This window comes from Macaca thibetana, chromosome 15, assembly GCF_024542745.1.
Source record: "Macaca thibetana thibetana isolate TM-01 chromosome 15, ASM2454274v1, whole genome shotgun sequence".
Taxonomy (NCBI): Eukaryota; Metazoa; Chordata; class Mammalia; order Primates; family Cercopithecidae; genus Macaca; species Macaca thibetana.
In genome coordinates, this window is record NC_065592.1 from 12,159,763 (window position 1) to 12,173,830 (window position 14,068).

Here is a 14,068-nt window from a genome sequence, read left to right on the forward strand (position 1 = left end):
AGGAGGCCCCTTTCTGAAACACAAGGCTCCATCCAGCAAGGGGCTGGTGCTGACCCTGGAGTGTCTGCAGGACTAACCCTCAGGCATCTGTCCAAACCAGGCATTAATTCCAAGTTGTTGTGTTCAGGCTGGGAGTCTTTACCACTAGTTTTAGAAGCTTAGTCTGTATTAAGAGCTCATTAATATCATCAGAGTAAATGGGCCTATTAAAACATCTTTAAGCAATATCTGAACATAAATCTCCCTAAACTATATTTAATGACTGTACTTAAGATACATTATATGCAAGTCTTAATGAGACATTAGATAGCATTTTGAAGATTAAAATTAGAGAATCCATATAAAGTCTGTCCACTTAATGTAGCCTTAAGCTATACTGATGAAAGCATTACTACCAAATTATTACTGCATTAGAACAAATATTTTTAATCATCTCTGATTTATGCATTCTCTTTTTCATATAGTTTTCATTTTCACAAAAATACATTTTGAGTTTACAGAAGAGGGTATGTGAAAGGTTTCAAGTTTCTGAAGTTCTGGAGGTAAAGTGAATACAGAATTGAGTTGGTACTGTACATGTGAGCGTGCGTTAGGCTCGGAGTCACATTTCTTCATGTTCGGTTTAATTAGTCATTCTAGTACTATTAGGAGCCAAATATATTACCTTACTGTGAAATGTCCTTCAAGACCAGAATAGATACAAAATAGAGTTAACCAAAAATATTCTGAAGACCAGAATATAGTACAATGTACACGGTACTGTGCGGCACTGGCAGTGCTAACATCTGGGTTTCTAACAGAATCTGTGTTTCAGGTCCCTGTGGAGACCCCAGACTCCCAGAGGGCAACTCTCACCCTGTGCCCAGTGCCCCCACCCCCAGCGGACCCTGCGCTCCCTGCCCAGCGCCCCCACCCCCAGCGGACCCTGTGAGCTCCCTGCCCAGCGCTCTCAGAGCTCCCAGGTCTGCTACTTTCTGTGGCTTGTCTTTGTTTCCCCAGAGCCTGCTCAGAGGCATCAATGCAGGCCTGCTTCCACTCCAGGGCCCCCTGTATGAAGAGCAATCAGTGTTGCTGGTAGAAGTATATTTAAAAAAGTCTGATTCCCCCAGGGCCAAGGGAATCGAACCCTTTAAACAGATCCAAATCCTCCTCAAGTCTGTTCAAACAAAGATGCGTTCTCAAGCCTGTGGAATGGCTGATGAGGGGGACCAGAAGTATCGGGAGCAAGCAGATGGACCCTGTAGCAATCGAGTGAGTATCATACATGGGATTCGACTCTCCTTAAAATAGAAAGATATGTCCCAAGTCTACACAAGTCCTGATAAGACTTAATACATGATGGGCGCTTTTGTAGACAGGTGAACCTTCAGACTGTATACATAGAAATATTTTTATATAGATTTATTGCTATATTTAAAATACCGCACATCCAAACAGGATTTCTGATGCAACAGAGAGCTTTCTCCCCCGACCCCTACCCCGCTGTGCTCTGGGAAGAGGTCCTCCCAAAGGAAGGAAACTGCATCCACTCCTGCATCAAGGTGACAGCCCCTCAGTCCCATTTTGGAGTGAGTCGGCTGAGTACTTCACATCCCACTAGTAGCTGAGCCATAGAGAGAGTGTTATCTGAGAACCTGGACGAGGATCAGCCTACACAAATGTTACCTAGGGGCACACACCACCTGGACTTGGATCCGACACCAACACAAGGGGCTTGGTGATAAACAGACACTTTGGAAAATGTTAGAGATGAATTCTCATTGACGCCTTTTGGACTTTTTTTTGGGATACTTTACACTAAAGTGTAACCACCTTTTATAAATGCTATTCAATTATGAAAGACTTTTGGGATTATGTAAATCAAGACAAGTCAACCAGTGACACCTCTCTTAATAGAATGAGATTATCTGGGTTTTTCCGTCTTCAAAGGAGAAAGTAGCACAACTTAAACACGCCGGTCATTAAAAGAAGGCTCCTCCCTTAGCATGTAAAATCTGTAGCTACAAGCCTATTTCCATTTGCTTTTCCCAGATATTCTCTCCTCAAAAGGAACTACTTCATAATATAATTTTGCATTTTTAACTGTATGAATTACGCATTCTTCATAAATAACAGCTATGTTCTATACACAGGAGTTCCTTTTTATTAGGGACACAGTAATGAACAATGAGCAATGTGTTCTATTATTCTTTGTCAAATCACAAAATGCTACATTAGAATAACTGTGCTGGTCAATGTAATATAGTAGATTAAATTCAACTTCTGTGGAAAAACCACTGTAAAACAGCATGATAAGAAGGCTATAAAAAATTTAATTTTACTCCAAACTCCATCACAAAAAAAATGGTGTGAAAAGTAATTTTGCATAATCAGTACACGCCATCTGGAACAATTAACTGATTTCTATAGAACTATGAGGATCAGTCATATCTGCTTATTAAAGATCAGAAATTATACAAGTAATAAATCCTTGAAAAAACTAAGCGTACTCCCGCCTGTCAACGCTATTTTAACTTCAAATACTGAAGAACGCCTGATAAGGCTGAAAAGAAGAGATTAATATATGCAAATTACATCCAGCATTTAAAATCCCCACAACTGTCTCCGGTTTTCTGTCCCTTATTGCTGCCTTTATGTTTTATTCATACACCAACTCACCTGTCACTTCATAAGCTATAATATTATGGGGGTATTATTAAACAGCATAAAGCCGTGCTTTAATTGGAAAGCTTCATTGCATTTTCCAATTATTTGGAGTAAATTAAAAGCAGATGCACATAGTTTAATAAGGAGTCTAATATCAGTTCCGGGAAATCAAAATTCATTGTCATTACTATGCCGTGATAGTTTTGCAAACTGTACTCAATTTCAGAGCTTTTCAAAAGAAAATCTGTCTATGCAATCTGTTAATTGTCATTCGGTTAATAACTGTTTAAATATCCGAACTACATAGCAGCTTCCTATTAAAAAAAATTAAACTATGGAGTTTATGCAAGCAAACAAATACAGCATGCCACTCCTGGGCTGGGCTGGACTTTTCAGACTTGCTTGTTCACCCTAAAACAATGGGAAGGCTCGAGAAACTCACTCACACGGCAGCTCAGCCCCAGAGCTGGAGGACAAAGAACAGCAATTTTGTACTTCTACAAGCACCAGAGGTTACAGTACCATAAGACAGCTCTCGGTGGAAGGGCAGAAGCCATGTTATAAATTGTATTTTCAGAGGTCTGCTCTGCTCAGCAAAAAAATAAGCTTCCAAAGTTTTAATTGGTCCATCTAAAATAAATCCATTTAATGAGTAAATTAACTGATGCGGGACACAAACATGGAAAAAATTAAAGAAAGCAAATGTTGTGAGCAGTTTGTTTTTAAAAAATTGACCCCTGAAGGGCTATTCCCTTACTAGTTCATGACCCATGAGTGGAGTGCCCCTTAGGCTCTCCAGGGGCCACCTACTGTGCCCACAAGCGGATTGGACTGCCAGACAAAGGACTATATGCTGAGCCACTACGGATTTAAAGAACCAGACCTTAAAGGTTCCTCTTCATAAGGAATCTTGCCCACAGATGTAGTTACAGTTCCACAGCTACGAGTTGCATATCCATACACATACACGTAGCTGAAGCATTTACACATGAACAGGCATTTACAAATGAAGAGGCATAGGTATACTCAAACTAGTACACGTAACCTTTTCACTTTTATACTAAGTGGCAGACTTTTTCAAATCCTATGTGTGTAAATTATAATAGGACAAGCAGTAATTGACTTTGAAACTCCACCCACTGCGAGGGCTACAATTAATCTGTTTTTAGCATAAGAACTGCTGCTCTGCAAAGTTCATAACTTGTAGGTTCTTTTTCCCAATCCAATTAAAACCGAACAGTGTTCCTAAAAGGTGGCTGCACAGAATTTACTCTTCAGTTCCCATTTTTCCCATTTCAAAGGGCGTATCTGCTAACATCCCAATCATCAAAGGGCAAGCCCCTCCAGACCAGAAAGGACACCAAACGTCTGAACACAAGACAGCCTCCTGGCAAAATAACCAGAAACTATGCTCAAAGATGAAGATAAAAGCAATTCTTGTGCAGTGATCCAAAAAACAGCATCTCTTTTTTTCCCCAAAATTACCTGTTTTAATAAAGTAGACATACTGTGCCAACTGAACCATTTAATTATCTGCAAAAATGATGAATCAAAACAATAGTTTGCAAAAATAAACGACTAACCTCTGATTAAAATGTCTGTCCTCATTAAATCCAAAGAAAAGGTATGATATCTTTTTAGAAAATGTAGCCTGAAGAAAGCAGCAGTCCCCCAGCATCTACAGCCATACTCTTTATGGTGGCAGTGACCTGCCATGAGATGGGACATCTGAGGATGTTATGTAATCTACTCTCTCCAACCCTGAGAAAAGACGGTGTGCCCCTGTGGCCTTCGAGCCTCTGGGGGCCGCCGGCCTGGCAGCAAGTGAGCTTGGGGACAGGGGACTTCCAGATGATGTGCTCAGTGGGTGGTGTGATTCTAGAGCAAGGAAAGAAACTTTTTTTTTTTTTGCTAAAATAAGAGGTTCTGGGCGGAGAGTGGTTGGAAAGGAAGGAGCCAAGGCCAAAGAGAAAGAAAAAGAAAGGGAAAGAAGGAAAATAATTTAAAGGGTTGAGTGCTGATATTATCCCTCTCAAACCAGAGCTGACTTGATGAAAAGGAACACGGAAAATTGAGGCTGATTTAAATGTTGAGTTCTCTCTTTAAAATCATTTTACCCAGTAGCAAGATAACATCTCCAGCAATTACAAATTTCTGAACCAGAAGGGACGGTTTGCCTTCTATTACGCCAAAAGGTTCCCTGAGCCATGCCGGGTCCCACCATGCATGAGCTCCCTTTGTCAGCTGCACCCTCTCCATCCCCAGCTGGACTTTTAGGTGGGGTCACACTGCAGGGTGAATGAGACCAGTGCTTTCTGATATAATAGGCAGCAATTCCCTGGAATAACAGTATGGCAGTTATAGCAGCTTCTGTTTCTGGAGCGCCCACTTGGTACTAGGCCCTAGGTATTTCATGTACATTATCTCTAATCCTCAAATTCAGAAGAGAAAATACAATTCAAAATTTCAAAAAAAAAGAAAACAGACTGAAATGTTCTATAAACTGTCTAAAGTAATGTAGCTGGAAAGGGTGGGAAACAAAAGGGTGAACTGGTTCTAAGACCCAGGTCCTCTCAGAATTAATGAAACATCGAGTGTCATGCAATGTCTCCTGTACACCAGGCCCTGGGATGGGCATCAGGCACACACCAGTGAAGGAGACGTCATCATCCCACCCTCCAGAACAAACCCTGAACTCCACATGATGACCAGAGGTGGATCTCCTTTCTTAGAACTTGGAAACCAAGCAGATGGCCAGAGTTTTACAAGAAGCATAAATAGCCAAGGGGTTTCCCGGCCAAAGAAGTTACGTCTTGGGCCTACAAAAGGCACAACCACCTTTGGCAAAATAGGGGTGAGTGAGGGCCGTGTAATTCATGAGCCAAGCACCTTCTCACAGGAGTGAAACTGGCGTTTTGCTACGCAGGGCATATTTCAGGTAAACACACAGTCGATGAAACATAAAGACGGGTGCGTTTATTGCCTCTAGGTAGCAAGCGATTAAGGACTTCTAAGTGTGTCACCAGAAGCAATGCTTAGGGCCACCGAGGCAAGCTTTACTCTCTCATTCAAAATTATGGATGTTGCCTCGCCAGTGGATCATGAGCTCGTTCATGCTATAAAACAAGTCAGGCGTGAGGAACTGCTCTCTAACAAAGGATCTCAACCTTGGAGGAGAGTGCTGCATCATTCATTGTCTTAGAGACAATTGTAAGACAAATCTGGGGAATCAGGAGCCTCATTCTCTGGGATAGGTGATAAATATATTCCATCCAAACTTCAGGCTGCAGGACTAAAGATTTTTTTTTTTTTTTAAAACATAAATGCATTTAGGACCATCACTGGCCATTAATAAAGAGGGAAAAAGCAATTCAGTATTTGGGGCACAAACACCAACTGTGTGACAGGGGATGGATGCAGGTACTCCGTCCAAACAAGACAGGTGGCTTCGCTGTTCTAAGAAAGATCAGAATTTCTTTTGTCCTAATGTCAACAGTTACATGCATTCGTTCTGACACAAAACGGGGACCCTCATACTGTGTAAGAGTTGAAAGATAAATCTCATCACCAAAGCTTGTGCGACTGTCCAGCTGCTCCCCAAGTTCTGGCACCGCCTGTGTCCGTCCTTAGCAGGCCATCGAGAGTTTAAATACCCCAACCCGGAATCCAGTGCCCTGCCACTATTGTCCTAACTCAGAGATGCTTGAGCAAGGGAGCTCGGCAACGCTGGAAGCTGGAGGACACAGAGGGCTGGAAGCAGGCAGGAGTGGAAGCTGGGGCTGGGACTGACTGGCTCACAGGTGAGGGTTATTCTGGAGCACTCACAGGGAAAGCTCACAGGCTGTACTGGCTCAGTAACCTTGGGCTCGGGTTTAGGAGAGGATGGCTTTTAGGAGGCCTAATCTAGAGAACGATGCTTGCAAGCAGGAAAGGCAGGGCAGCACACAGGTGACTACGAGTTCAAACTAGAGCTCTGCCCATGGGCAGGGTGCGGAGACTCACGGAACAGGAGAGCTAGAGTAGGGGAGAAGAAAACTCGGGGTTCAGGCCCAGTAAGTGAAACGATGGGCTTGGGCTGCCCACCATCACTATAGGCTAAGAGAAGGCCATCACGTACAGACATCCCAGTGCGCAGGGTTCCCCCAGACATAGGTTTACAGCAGCAAGGCCAGTGCAGCCCCCACTATGAAGGCAGAGGTTCTTTGAGGTACCTGGTATATCCCCTTTCCTGGCTGGGAAAGGATCTGAGAAGGGGTTGGGAGGGCAGGGCTGTGGATACCAACAATCACAGCAGTACATCAATAGCACTTTCTGTGTCCCAGGCATGGTTCTAAGCCTCACCATAAGTCACCATCACCCCCATTTTACAGGTAAGGAGACAAAGGCACAGAAGGGTTCAGTTCCTTGCCCAAGGTCACTTAACTTTAAGTAAGGAGGCCCTGCCCTCCCCACCTTCACCGTTTTGCCCAACAAGAGTGATGGGAGCCACACCCCCTATTCCTTTTGTCCTTTGGATCCGGCACTGCCATCAGCCAAGTGTCAAAGGCCTCACTCTGATGAGATCCCAGAGATGATCATCCAGGGGCCCAGGTGAGAGTGTAAACAGTGCTGAGGCCCAGTACACTAAGTGAGTCCTAGCACGATTCACGCCAGGTCTGTGTGCCATTTCCAACCTTCAGTTTGATGAGGGGAGGGAAATGGTCACACGCAACCTGCACTAAAGAAGCATCCTCGGTACCGTGGTTTCGAGCTCAGTGTCTGCAGTCAAAGAGACCTGGGTCTGAATCTCAAGCCCTGCCATGTATCGCGGTTGTAACTTTGAGCTGATCACAAGCTCTCAAGACCTCAGTTTCTCCATCTGTAAAATGTTTTCTTGGTAAGGATTTGTTGGGATTAAGTAACACAATGCATGGCAAGTGCATATGACACACCTTACGCAGGGTAAGTAAGAGGAAGCCTGGGTATTATTCAGTAAATTCATTTAATTAATTCAATCCATTTTAATAAAGCAAAAACTACTTTAGCTCCCTAAATGTGTTTCAATGAAAGAAGCTGCCTTCATCATTCTCCCCTCTCAGCTGACAGTTTACTATTTTGAGAGAGACAGAGGTAGAGAAAGAAACGAAAGGCTAATTTGGTATAAGCTGCCTCTAGGCAGGAGTGTCTGGTCACCACCCTACTTCCTTCACTCCAGAGTAAACCTCTGAAGCAGTGTTAAGAGCAGGTGACGGGCTGGGCTCAAGGGGTTCCCTTTGTCTTCAGCATTTCTCTGGCCAGGTCTACAATTGTGCTGTCTCTAAGGAAGGGAATTATCAGGGGCACATGGGCGCATATTTCTGCTGAAAAACTAGACAAAGAAGATAAACATACAGGGAGAAAGGTGTCAGAAAGTTGGTTTTTCCGTGTTCGTGTGTTTAAGAACGTTACAGTCAAGGCAGCGTTCGGACAGAATGCCTGTGAAGTCCAGGGCCAGTAAATGCACATTTGCTGGCCACTGTGAGGCCTGGGGCATCTCGGGCTGCGGAACATACAAGGCTCCTTCCCACACAGCTTTAAGTCCCGGGAGGTGGGCACTACCACCTCCACCTTCGACACCAGACAATGCCTGGTGCACAGGAAGCGTCCTATAAGAATGAGCCGACTATTGCGATGTTCAAATGATCAATGTTGTTACTGCAATTGCTGATACGGAGAGACGTGGAATTTAGATCCAGAAAGGCTGGGTGCTCTGCTGGCCTCACTCGGCCAGTAGGTGGGAGAGACAGGCCTGCATCCAGCTGTTTGGGCTCCCGCCCTGCTTCATCCAGCTGCCCTCGGCTGCCTCGACCACAGATTTAAGCCTTTTCCAAGTTAAGAAGGGGATGTGGCCCATTAAACCCGTGCTGCCTAAGCTCTGCCATGCTTAAAAACCAAAAAGAGAAGGAAAGCACAGTGGGAAGGTGGCTGCCTATTTAAGAGCACTGAAGTATCTGTCACCTAGTAATATTTTTATTTTTCATGATGACTTAACTGGAAAAAGTCTTAACTTCTTCCTACCCATGGGGCACAGGAAAAGCAGAAATGAAAGCCTAGAGCAGAAATCAGCCCCCCAGGCACTTTTCCTCCAAAAAACCAAAGGTACCTTGGAAGATTTTATAGAAGTCGCAGCCTCACGCTGCCTAGCACTTCTCTCCTTCCTGCCCCCAAGCCATCATTCTGTCACCTTCTTGAGAAAGGGATCGTGGGCTGCTTGCCACAGAAAATAGCCCACTTCTAAGTGGTGATGCGTGACAGAATGTCTCAGCTTCCAGGGGGTACTGAGCTGAGCCATGCCAGAGAGCCTTTTATTGCAAGTTTCTCTGGACTGAGGAAGAAATTTCCTCTGAGCACTCTGAGAAGTAATCTTATAGATCAAAATTATACAAGGGAGCACACGGCCAAGAAGATGAAGTCCTTGCTGGACCCAAGCCAGCGTGTCCCATGTGATAATTCTCAACAAATCTTTGGGCTCTTTCTTGGATCACATCCCCACAGGGGAGGTCAATATGGAGAGAAGTGACATTCCTACACTGCTTCCTGGCTTATAAAATGTTCTTACATACCCTAGATCTTCACAACAATCCAGGAAGGAAACGGGCATTACTGCATTGTTTTAAAGGTATGAATACTAGCATTGCCCCAAGTAGCATTGTGCAGGGTCCTTGTACAGCTCTAGGGGATGCTATCCACATATTCTGTGCAGTGTACAACCTTGGCAACTGCTCACAGCAGCACTGTATGATGGCTAGTACGTGTCAGAGTCAAGATTCTGACCCTGTGCTTCCAACCCCAAATGCCCTGTCAGTTCAGCAGGCTTGCCCTCAGGAGCACAGGACAGGGCAGCTCTCGGTGACTGATGAGTGAATGGAGTGAACAATCTTGCTCTTGTCTTTGCCTTTGTTTACTATAACCTCCTCAATAAAAAAAAAAAAAAAAAAAAAAGAGAGAGAGGAGCCTCTACCCTCTCTAAATATGGTCTCTGCCCTCTCAAGGTGCTCACAGGTGAAAACTCTCCAACACAGAGTAGTGTGGGGTAAACCAGGAGACAGCGTCAGTAGCGGGAGGGGAATCAGAAAAGCCTGGTGGAGAAGCAGCTTGGGAACCGCCTTCAGAGCCAGAGCCAGGGACAGAGAGAAGTGAAGGTGGTGAAATCTGAGTTGCTGGAGTGGCAGGCAGGGCAAGCATAGCGCAAGACAAAGGCAAGGAGGACGCAGGGAGCGACCCAGGCTGGTGGGACACGAATGGGGCTGGTTGTCCACAGCCCCAACACCAGGCAGGTGAGGTCTGAGGTCTGAATGAATGCAGTCAGGCTGTGGCGGGGCACAAAGGTGTGATCTGAGGAGCAAGGGGCCCAAGGAGGTCTTTGGAGAGATGAGTCGGCTACCTGAACAACCGGGCTGAGGCTATAGAAAAGCCTGGTCAAGGAAGACAGTCAAGTAAGGGCTGGGCACCAAAGCCTGATACCTGCCAGGCTGCAGCCCAGAAGGCCCAGGGCCAGCCCCATAAGTGAGAATGCAGGCGTGCGAAGAGAGGACCACGCTTAACACTCAGCTCCAGAGGACCTGCTGGGGAGCTGATCCTGACCACGGACTTCACCTGGAGTAAGATGACCCAGAGCCCAGCTCAGCGTTCTCAGGGTCTGTCTCTCTGTGAAGTCCTAGAGGAGGCACTCGCACTACAGAAAACCTCCAGGAGGCAGGAGTTCCCCAAGTGCCCTGTGTGTCTGCCTGCACACGCTGTTCATTAACTTCAGTGACACAGCCACCATGGTGGATGTAGAAAAGCACATCCAATTAGCCAGGCCTACATGAATATTTGCACTCTTAAATCTTTTGCATTTCGAAAGGGTTAAAGCTTATTATTAGCATATAATTTACAGTCCTTTCTCCCAGGAAAGGAATAATGCACAGTAAATGCCACATTCATTTTAATAATACATGTTACAGTCTGTGCCCAACATCTGCACAAAGGTAAAGGAGACAGATTTTTTTGACATGTCCCACTCTGCCATCTAAACACAGGCTTTTTGTTTCTTAAGTGACGGAAGGTTTAATCAAGAAAGCAGGCAATTCATCAATCGAAACAAGGCAGCGTGCGTGCGCCTGACAGCACACACATGGTTGTGTACAGAGCAAACCTGGCCACCTGTCAGCCGCACCTTTTACATCAGGATATACAAATACACCATGTGATCAATTCCCCATCCGTTCCCATTCATTTCTTCTTTTTCTTATTCTATTTTTCTTTATACTTGATTTTGTTGTCAGTCAAGGCAAGAGGAGATGGATAGATAAGGGTTCTTATAGGGGATGATAAAAATGGTTCTTATAGGTGATGATAAAAATGTATCTGCCTTTAAAATGACTTCTTTCCTCCTTGGTTCAAGCACAATTATTATAAATACCTTTTCACTTCATTCGGGAATTTTCCCATATGCTATTATCAGTGGCTGTGCCAAACTGATGTTCCTGTCTCAGATCCTGGCCCACCTTCCCATACGCTCACCCACTACCAATTGAGCCAGTTGTCGGGGTTTATGAAAATCCTCTGTGGCGTGAAGAACCTCAGGGAAGCCGGGGTTGGAAATGCAATGCCACCCCGAGCCACGAGAACATATCCACTGAAAGGCCACAGGGACACCTGTGAAAGCAGAGGCTAACACTACTCAGGGGCTTGCACCAGAAGACAGCGGCCCTTTCCCTCCTTGCTGGTTATCAGGAGCACACTCACTCAGCCCACACCCTCACCCTAGCACAGGGAAAAGGAGAACCACAGGCACACCCAGAATGTGGATGCAAATTCTGCAGCATCAAACCATGAACATTACAACATGCCAAACAGTTGTGTCAGCACACCTGACACAGGAGAGAACAGTGCTTCTCAAGTACCCTATTGTTTTGAGTCTTTTACCCTTCCTTTTCCCAACCCTGCAGTGCTTTCTGATCATTAAAGTATTAAATTTATTCTCAATTTTCCGGGTGAGTTTTTTTTTTTTTCCTAATTGAGAGACAGAAATCATGTAATCACTGCAAATGAAAGGAAAATATGTTTGGAATTGTTTGGTATGCTGTAGATGAGTTTTTAAATGATCACATTGTAAGATACACATTTTTTTCATCATAAGATGAAAAGCTGGTGGCAGAAATTTTATCCAATTGGATGAAATATATAAATCATGAATTTCATAATACTGATAATTAAATGTCCATCTTCCAATTTAAATGAGGACTAGATTAAAACTGCATGGAGAAGGCTGATATTCAGAAATCATTAATTATTTTTAATTGCTTTGTGCTTTCCTACTCCAATGTCAGAGCTACATGGCTCACCCACGGTTCTGAGTTACAGATAAAATCCTCCTTCTCTCTGTACAAGGGGCCATGATCCAAACTGACGAGATGATGGACACTGACTTGACCACAACGACATCTTTCCTGGTGTCAAACATCCTGAAAGGGGGGCTGGTATTTTAAAAAGTGAACAGCTGTGGAGGGCAATAAGCTGGCTTTTCCAGTAATCAAAAAGAAAACTGAAAAAAAAAATGCTGAAGGCAGAGTGGCCAATGCACCCCAGTCTGCCCGGACAGATCCAGGTTAAGGCTTCTGTCCTGGGACAATTGTGTGCCCCCTTCACTTTTATAGTCAGCCTAATGCTGATGGATAAATGAAGATGTCAGTGAGCCAATCTGTCTAGGTCCTAAAGAGGAAAGCAATCCTACCCCACAGCTCACCGCACTGTGTGGCTTTGCGGCGTTTCTGCATGGTGGCTCACCCTGCGTTCATGGGGTGTTTGAGATTTTTTGGTTTTATTATATGCCAGTTTTAATAGGTATTTGCTTAATTTTATTATGTCGTTTTCTTCAAGAGAGAAAAAATAAGCTTTCTTTGGTTAAAAACTGTGCACTCGGAGATAGAAATCAGATTATAACAACAAATACAACAAGAGAATAGTATGGTGTGGTTTCCCATCCTATGGTCCCCTGTATGTTAAGCAAAACCTGCCATAAGACAAAAAACCTTCCTAGGTTAGAAAAGCCGCACTGCGCTCTCCTTGGCAGCGCCTCTCCATACAGGAAGCCTCTGGTGCAGCAGGTTTGGGCAGCGGGTTGGGGAAGATCTGTCTTTCCCGACATTCCCCGAGGTCTCCAGCCCCATAAGGTGCCTGACGCCCACCACAAGAACATTTCTTAAGAAACATCTCACTCAACTTTCAGACATTTTAGGTTCATTTCAAACAAGTAGATGTCTGCCCAATACACGGAGATATATATATATATATGCGCTATTCTTATCAAACTTACAGTTATAATTACTGAAAAGCAATTGCTATGTTGTTTACAGCATTTTATGGAGCCCTCCTTCCCTGCCTCCAGGTTATAAATATTTACATTTCTCTCATTCATGTCCAGCGTCCTCTGAGATTTCTACTAGTTTTAATATGTATCCGTAGGACTAACACTCATATGGCAATAATGTGGGAAAGTGCAGAAATAAAGAAATAAAGAAAACAAAAGCAGTCATTTCGGCGGCAGAGGTTTTTTTGCTCATTTTATTCAGTTTTCCAAGGAATGCATATGTGGGAGTCAGTGCTGACCCACGGGGCCCTGTTTATGAGGAAGGACAGCTCTTCGGGCTCAAGAGAATAGTTCAATTCTTCCAAAGCAACTAGCTTGTTTCTCTCTTATCCCTAAAGGACAGCCCTCTGCTTCAGAACCTAATCTAGATATCCCCTGCAAACAGCCACGCCCACTTTCTATCCTGTTTCCATTCACTTGTGTTTCCTCACTTCCATTTCCATTTGGCCATATGTATTTCTGGAGCTACCTTAAATCCTTCTAGAATAGATGAAAGAGAAATGAATGAATGGGCAGACATCTAAACATATAAAAAATTCAAAGAAAAGAAAGGTAGGGTGGCACCATTTGGGACTAAAATAGAAGACTTTTCAGGAAAGATAAGATGTTCTTAAGAAAACTAACAGCCACTAAGAGTCCTGACCAGGAAATCCCAGGGTTGGGACTGGAGTAGAACTTAGAGAAATCCACATGACCCGGAAGAGGTCTCTCCGAAGACGTAAGATCTTAAAGGCATGCTCAAAAAACCAAAAGCACAAAGCTACAGGGGTCACACCAGTGAGACCAGCACCAGGAAAGCTACAGTCAGCAAGGTAAGAAACATCAAAAAAGATTGTTTTTAAATATTTTGTTTAGAGCAAGAAAGAGGATGCATAGCACCCATGGCATAGGAGTGATGACCCTAACCGGGGTTGGCAAATGTTTTCTGTAAAGGGCCAGAGAGTAAATATTTAGGATGTGTGGGCCATCCGGTGTTGGCTGCACACAGCTAACTCTGCCATTGGAATGTGAAGCAGCTAAGGACCATTTGTCAAGGACTGGGCATGGCTG

At 44.3% G+C, this 14,068-nt stretch overlaps 1 protein-coding gene and 1 non-coding gene across 3 annotated transcripts in view; both read right to left on the reverse strand.

The window, feature by feature from the left end:
* The window catches only part of MVB12B (multivesicular body subunit 12B), a 179,760-nt gene that overhangs the window by 66,177 nt on the left and 99,515 nt on the right, over positions 1–14,068 (reverse strand). The gene's annotated exons all lie outside the window — the stretch shown is intronic.
* Positions 13,166–13,259, reverse strand: LOC126938162 (small nucleolar RNA SNORD116). The gene has a single exon (XR_007719988.1). It is a non-coding gene; the product is annotated as a small nucleolar RNA SNORD116 (small nucleolar RNA).